The sequence below is a fragment of the Lactuca virosa genome, chromosome 4, assembly GCF_052849685.1.
Source record: "Lactuca virosa cultivar CGN04683 chromosome 4, Lactuca_virosa_CGN04683_v6, whole genome shotgun sequence".
Classification (NCBI taxonomy): domain Eukaryota; kingdom Viridiplantae; phylum Streptophyta; class Magnoliopsida; order Asterales; family Asteraceae; genus Lactuca; species Lactuca virosa.
Genome location: NC_136429.1, coordinates 352302107 through 352310052, shown reverse-complemented (window position 1 = coordinate 352310052; position 7946 = coordinate 352302107). Strand labels below are relative to the sequence as shown.

The 7946-nt window shown below is 36.8% G+C and overlaps 1 non-coding gene and 1 pseudogene across 1 annotated transcript; both read left to right on the top strand.

The window, feature by feature from the left end:
* Positions 1 to 328: 328 nt before the first annotated feature.
* On the top strand, positions 329 to 435 carry LOC145110464 (small nucleolar RNA R71). The gene has a single exon (XR_013709842.1). It is a non-coding gene; the product is annotated as a small nucleolar RNA R71 (small nucleolar RNA).
* Positions 436 to 3583: 3148 nt separating this feature from the next.
* LOC145110574 (18S ribosomal RNA) lies at positions 3584 to 3716 on the top strand (annotated as a pseudogene).
* The last annotated feature ends 4230 nt before the right edge of the window (positions 3717 to 7946 follow it).

The window sequence follows — 7946 nt, the reverse complement described above, 5'->3', positions numbered from 1 at the left end:
AACTCACTCTTTATTAAGGTGAGACCTGCTACAATTTTCACAACCCACCTGGATGGCGTGGATGGATTGGTCCATCTTTGTTATCCTACGATCCATGCTCTCTAACTTAGCCATCACTGTTGCCATGTCATCAGAAACTGAGTTCACCGCCCCTCGATTTTATTCGTGTGTTGAGTTATGATATTCTCTTGCGTGTTTAGAGAATTCTTCAATCAATTCTTTTATAACCGGAGGTGCCTTCTTGGGGAGTGGTCCTTGGGAGTCAAGGAGCTACCTGGTTGTCACATTCACTCCATCATAGAAGATGGAGACTTCTTGCCGAATGTTTAGGTCATTATGAAGGCAGTTCCTCAAGAAGCCTTTGTATCTTTCCCACGCCTCATATATTGACTCACCTCCTTGTTGTTTGAAGTTTGCAATGGATTTCTTTAACTTTTCTACTTTGGATAGTGGGCAAAACTGGTCTATGAATTCTTCACGCATCTTTTGCTATGTTGTGATGGATCCTGGAGGGAGTGATTTTAGCCAATCTTTTGCGGCTCCCTTGAACATAACGGGTAACATCCAAAGCAGAAGAGTCTCGCGAGGCGCATTAAGGATGTTGAAGTAGTCGGCTATGTCGTTGACCTCATCAATATGCTTGTACGCGTCTTCGTGATCTTTTCCATAAAATGGGATGTCCTTCAGTTGGCCGAGAATGTGACCTTTCTGTTGGGTTTTAAGCACTATAACACTCCTATGGTGCACATGCAACCCTAGATGCTTTGGTACTATGTTTTCTCTAATTATACATGCATTTTTCAAATTTCCAAAGCATATAACTTAACTAGCATACAATTCAAAGTAAGAACTAGTTAGATAACTTACCTCTTGTGTAGTTCTTGAGCTTGGAAGCTTGAGCACCTCAAATGTTGTGCCTCTAATGTGTCACAAACACCAATATGCAAAGGAAGCTCTTTAGAGAATAAGTTAGCTTGCAAAATCGGTTCACACACTCTTGTATGTAGGGTTAGCCGATTTTGTCACTAAGGGGACTCTTTTATAGTGTTTCTCAAAGCTAGGGTTTCATCCATGAAACCCTAATGCACCATGACCTTCCATATCCTTTAGGCTCCATGGGGTAAAGCTCCATGGACTATCCATGAACCACTTAGCCCACCCTAATGGATCTTTGGCCCACACTATAAGAATGAATGATTTACATAACCAACCCTTTAGATTTAATTAGTCACTTTTGATCACAAAATTAATTCGAAATTAATTCTTGACCAATACTAATTAAATAATATGATTTCTCAATTAATATATTATACTTATAATATATTAATAAATCACCAATAATATTACTCTCAAAAGTCCATCCTATCAAATTGCACTGGTAAAGGCAACCCAAAAGGACCATGCTACAATCGGGTCAAGTACATAGCATATATAGTTATGGGGTTAGACACCAAATCCAACACTTTTAGTTCAAAGTTTGTTGTTGCTGGAATCGCGGGTTGCACGAGTCCTGGCCCAGTATCGTCACACATCCTCCGTTTGTATTCGCCCATGGGTATGTCTGCAATGTTTTCCATTTCTTCTTCTCGCTCGATTTCACTCTCTTCTTCAAATTCGGGTGTTTCTGGCTCAAAATCTGACACCTTCTCGTCTTTACCGCTTGATTCCCCGATTTCTTTATCCTTCTTTTTGCGAATTATCGATTCCGGATCTTCCACAGGTGGCACTACTGAAGAATTGGAACTCCTAGTCATCAAATTCCTGAAACAAAACAAAACTCACGCGTAAAACGAACAAAAACGAAGAAAAAATGTAACACCCCGACTCCCAGGTATAAAATTTAAAGCTTATATTCACATTATTAGACCTACTCGACGAGTTGGATGCCACAAATTGTCGTGTAGAAGCGGATCAGGCCGCGTGATTTAGGAGGTCTACTCGACGAGTTGGAGGACCCCAACTCGATGAGTAGGAGGTGAAAAATGAAACCGTAATTTCCATGGTTTTACACCCTATTTAAAGGGTCATTAGCCTCCCTATGTCTCCCTTACCATCCTCCTTGAGCTTAGAAAACCCTAATCGCGTCTGCTCTCCATTTTTGTCTGTTAAGAAGCTTGGAAGTTGGATTTTGTGAAGAGAGCTTGAAGTGTAATGACCTTGGAGCAAGGAGAAGCTTGTGGAACTGATTTCTACTTCATCTTAGCATCATCTTGAAGGTAACAAGTCTTTACCTTGACTTCTTGCTGACTAGATCTCTTCATGCAAAGGTTTAGGGCTATTTCTAGTTGTTGAGGAGTTATTTCTGCTTTTGGGCATGATCTGAAGTTGTAACTTCAGATCTAGACTCCTCTAGCCCCTTATAGTCATAAAGTTCTAGTCTTTAGCAAGTTATGGCCTTCCCCTTACCTAAAACCTCTTCCTTAGCTTGGTTTTGGCCTTTAAGACCATGCATGCACATAAAGTTTGCAACTTTACGTGGTAACTATGCCTTAGGAAGCTAGATCTACAATTTGGATCTTTAGGGTAGCTTAAAAACATCTAAATGAGAAATGGACTGAAGGGACTTGATGAGTTGCATGGTCAACTCGACGAGTCAGATGAAGGTTGGTCGTTTTTGGTTTATGCATGGACTCGGAAAATCAGTGAGATGACTTGACGAGTTAGTTAGGGGTTTCCCGACATTTGGACACCGAATGGACTCGACGAGTTGTCTGGAAACTCAGCGAGTCAACTAGGGTTTTCATAATTTATCGAGTTCTGGAAGAACTCGACGAGTCAGTGGGCTACACTTGACGAGTTGGGTCAACATGGACTGTTGACCTTGACCAATTGACTTTGACTTTGACCAAGGGTTGACCAGTTTAACTTCCACGGGTATTTTGGTAAATTAGGAATTTAGGGAAGTGGATCACTGGTGGATGTAGTTGATTAAGTTTGGAGCTGTATTTGGAGTTGACATTATCATCCCGAGCTACTTGTGAGGTGAGTTCTTTTCACTATATCAACAGAGTCTAAGGCACCAAGGTCGGCCCTTTATGATTTGTATCCTGGTTATAGGATGGTTACTATGTTAGTAATCTATTAGATCAGTATCCTAGTTATAGGATTATGCAATGTTAGTGATCTGTTAGATCAGTATCCTGGTTATAGGATAATACTATGTTAGTGGTCTGTTAGATCTGTATGACTATCTATACATGCTAGCTAGCGTATAATATTTGTGTGCACATGATTGCTTGATTGGGGGTTGGGTTGAGGCGGTCATGATTTATGCTTTTGCCAACATACCCACGGCGGACCGGATAGACTGCAGACCCGGTTAGGGCGTACTAGTCAGGCCGAAGGCCCGGCGAGCGGTCTGAATAGGCTAAAGGCCCTTAGAGGCGGTCTAGACATGTCGATGGGTCGGAGAGCGGTCCAAATAGACTGATGGCCTGTGAGGCGGTCCAGTCAGGTTGATGGCTCATTATACATGTTGTTTATATGATATGGTTATATTTGTATGGTGTTGGTATTTTGGGGGAACTCACTAAGCTTCGCCGGTCAGCCATATGGCGGTGAATCCGTTCCAGGGCCTTGTACACACCGCCCGTCACACTATGGGAGCTGGCCATGCCCGAAGTCGTTACCTTAACCGCAAGGAGGGGGATGCCGAAGGCAGGGCTAGTGACTGGAGTGAAGTCGTAACAAGGTAGCCGTACTGGAAGGTGCGGCTACATTTCAGGTACTTCTGATGATCGCGGGAAGGCGAAGGCGTGATCATGCACCTCCTTATATTTTTATGATTTGATTCTGGGATAATCTGACATGAAACTATTTTGAAAACAAATTTGTAATAATCATTGGTTTTAAATGTTTAAAAAATTTTTAATTTGGCATGATTTTTTTTTTGGTGTTACAAAAAACGTAACTGGAAACACGACAAACTCGTCGAGTTCAGAATTGCACGCGTCGAGTTCAACGCTAAACATAAAAAAATATAAAAACGAAAATTTAAAATAGAAAAATAAGTAAATTTATGTGAGATAAATCCCACACAAAGGATCGATAACACTAGCAACTAATATTAACTATTTAGAACCGTTCCCTGGCAACGGCGACAAAAACTTGATACGTGTAGATTGTACTAGTTTTAATGCTACTAACTTAGACACAGAAACAAACATACGGAAGGCAGTGTACCTATCGATTAGCAGCTTAGTTCAAGCAAGTAGGGTATCGAACACAGGGATTGGTAAAGAATTACAATTAATACAAATATTATCTAAATAAAACAATATTTAAAAGGGGGTTTTCTCTAGTTTTGCAAGACTAGAAACTTAAGCAATTACTAAACACTTAAACAAAGGACAATTAACAACCAAAAGAGAAACAAAAGGCAACTAGATTCAATAAGATAAAAGAGACTTCCATTTAGATTCGATTCACTTATTCCTATGGTTGATTTTGTGGCAAGTGCAATGGATTAATCTATCAATGGTTACCGATTTCTAATATGATTAGCTTCATGTTCACTATTACTAATCCTTCAGCAAACAAGTTAATTCAAATAGTGATCAAGTGATTAAACTAACAAGTTTCCTAGTGTTCAGTTCGAATCAAGTAAGACTTGTAATTATAGTTAACTAAATTGGTTGATTCAATTAACTCATATGTGGTTGGTCATCACACATGCTCACACATTAACTTACTTATTTTCTAGTTAACCCTAGGTTCATTTTCTAGTTAACCCTAGGTTCATGTTCACAAAACTATAAGATTCAAGTATCAAGAAGATGTTCATACAACTCAAGATACTTGGTTATTAACAGAAAATAATTATCATTAACACATAAGGATCTTTTAACAAGTTTAACAAGATAAATAACCAAATCAATATAATCCAAGCCACTTAATCAAACCATTTTCATAAGATCCTCTACATCTAAACAGAGGTATGGAGTTTAGCCCATAACTTCAGGAAATAACATCATAAAAACGAAATCATCAATGTAGACATCATGTAAACAATAGAATTAAGTAAATTACTAATGATTTTGCCTTTAGATCTCTTCAATTCCAAGCCTCTAGTTGAATCTCGAAAACCACAACTTCTAAGAACCGCTCTGGCCTCCAAAAGTCGCTAAAAGCCTCCAGCAAAAGTTAGGGTTTCGAAACAAAACGATCTATATATAGATTCTAAAAATCAACTCCAACTCGTTGAGTTTTTTACTTAAAACACATGTACGGCAAGGCATTATTTTATCGGGATTCTTCATCTCAACTCGACGAGTTGGGACACCAAACTCGCCGAGTTCTTCTTTATTTTTGCCTTCTTCCTTCAAAGTCCAATTTCCAAGCTTCCAATTGCTAGATCCGCTTCCTTTCACATCCGAGCATGTCTTTGTTGTTGAAAATAAAATTTTGAACTAATTAAGCACCTTTTGTTCATTATTTAAGTATTAAGATAATGCATGAATTTTATGATTAAATATGTCCATATTAGGTGCAATGTGCAATTTCATGGGTTAGCATCAAATTCACATTTTTTCTAAAGTAACTAAGAATGGGATTTTAGAAAATGGTTTAGTTACTTTATCATTATACTTTTAATGAGGATTAATTGTCTTATCGAACCCGTTCAGCTAACGACCCTCCACCATACAAGAGAGCGGTGGGTAAGAATGGATACCCAATGGCGGTCAATTTACAGGTCGCTTCCTTAAACTCCTCTTATCGTATGGCTTCGTGAATGATGTGTACTAGCAGTTCGACTGACTTTTCTTATATATATAATATATATTAAACTCTTAATTATATATATATAGTATAAGGTGAATTTTAAACATTTTAAAATTCCAAGGGTTTAATCTTTTAATAAAATAAACTTTTAATTTAATTAAATTTAAACTATATATTGAGTTATTAATTATCCTTTAATTAATCATTTACTTAAATTATCAACAAAATCCTTAATAATGTAATTTAGGGTTTACATTTCAAATTTCAAAAATTAAACCTTTTAATTTTAATCTCAAACAACCCTAAAATTAACATTAATTATTAAGTCCAATTAATAATCAAATTAATTATTTAGTAACCGATTATGGATATATTAGTTATCCCTTAATTAAATAATTAATTAAATTATTAATCATATCCATAAGGATAATTATAATCAAACAAAAACAACATTATCCAATTCATAATTATCTCCTGACATTTAGGTCTTATTTAATTATCTAATATTACCAAAAATCGGATTATGACAGATTTAATAAAAGATAATTACCAAATATTAACCAAATAAATCAAGTTAGGCATGAAAATCTGAAATCATGATCTGACACACAAACACGCCATGTTGCAGTCCAACACGTCGTGTTCGAAGAACAGCATGACGTGTCCGTAGAATAGAATGACGATTTTGTGTTTTCCTCCTTATTCAAGTTCAAAGTAATATCAATTCAATAGAAAACTAAACCTAGGCTCCGATACCACTGATGGGTTTTGAGCATAACATAAATCCTATGTGTGCATGAAACCCTAAATAAGATCTATGTTTTCTCTAATTGAACATAAAATATGAACAACCAAGTGTAAACCCTAGATATCTAAGGAATAATTGAAAATCATATAAGAAGGGTTATGATACATACCTTTAAGATTGTTATTCTAAACAATCTTGAATCCTTGCTTGAAAGACCTTTGGTAGCAAGCGCCATAAGTGTCGCGCCTCTAATGGTTCACAAACAAACCTAGCAACCAAGGAAAAACTATATATATATATAGAGAGAGAGAGAGAGAGAAGAAGAAGCCTAAATTTTTTCCAAGGCACTTAGAAAGAAGTCATAGCCGAAATTCAACCCTAAGAAGGGTATATATAGGTGTTAAGAAGGAATTGGATAAGGCAGGTATCTCCAAGATAACCCTAATCCCTTTACTTCCTCCCTAAGGCATCCAAGGCACCCTTAGAGCCCATGGAAACACTATTAGCACTCTAGATTTCGTTCCCCCCTCTTTAGGGAGGTTCTAGAATTGCCCAATATTAAGCTATTGAACATTGTCACCTTTAGTCCCTGCACATTTAATTACTTCCTTTAACCCTAAAATTGATTCCAAATTAATTTCTGATTAAATATTAATTAAACAATATGATTTCTAATTAATATATTATATCCAAAATACATTAATACATCATTTATTTTGATTTCTAATTAATTTATTATCCAATTAATAAATTAATAAATCATTCTTCTCTCTCTAAAAGTCATCCTATTCAATTGTCAGATTTGAAGGCAACCCAAAAGGACTGTGCTACTATTAATTCAAGTATATACCAATTATAGTTATGGGCTTAGACACCTAATCCAAAAACTGGTGGAGGACCCCATACATCAGAATGAATAATATCAAAAGGAGCAGTAGAACAAGACATACTTTTACTGAAAGGTAAATCAGAGAATTTTTCCGGTTTACAACCACTGCAATCAGAAATATCATAACTGTTCAAGTGACCCAAAACACCACTACATGCTAGAAAAGTCAAACGTGATACAAGCACATGTACCAAACAAGAATGCCAAAGATAACACTCAGACGACAAAGGACTCAAACAACAAGAAGACAAATAAATCTTGGAGGCAGCAATAATAGATACTTTGAGAACCTCCAAGACATACAGTTCCCCCACCATACGGTCAATCCCAATCACCTTCTGGGTATGTTGATCCTGTATAACACAGACATAATCAAAAAAGAACACCCAATTACCAGACTTACATAACTGACTGACTGAAGCAAGATTCAAAGTAAGTTATGGAATTTAATAAACATCAGGGAGAGTGATATGAGAAATAGAGATATACCTAACAAAGATGAGGGAATACCTGAGGTACCGGATGAAGTAGGACCAGAATTAGACATAGACGCACACATGGCAATGGGATTAGAGGCTAATTATTATT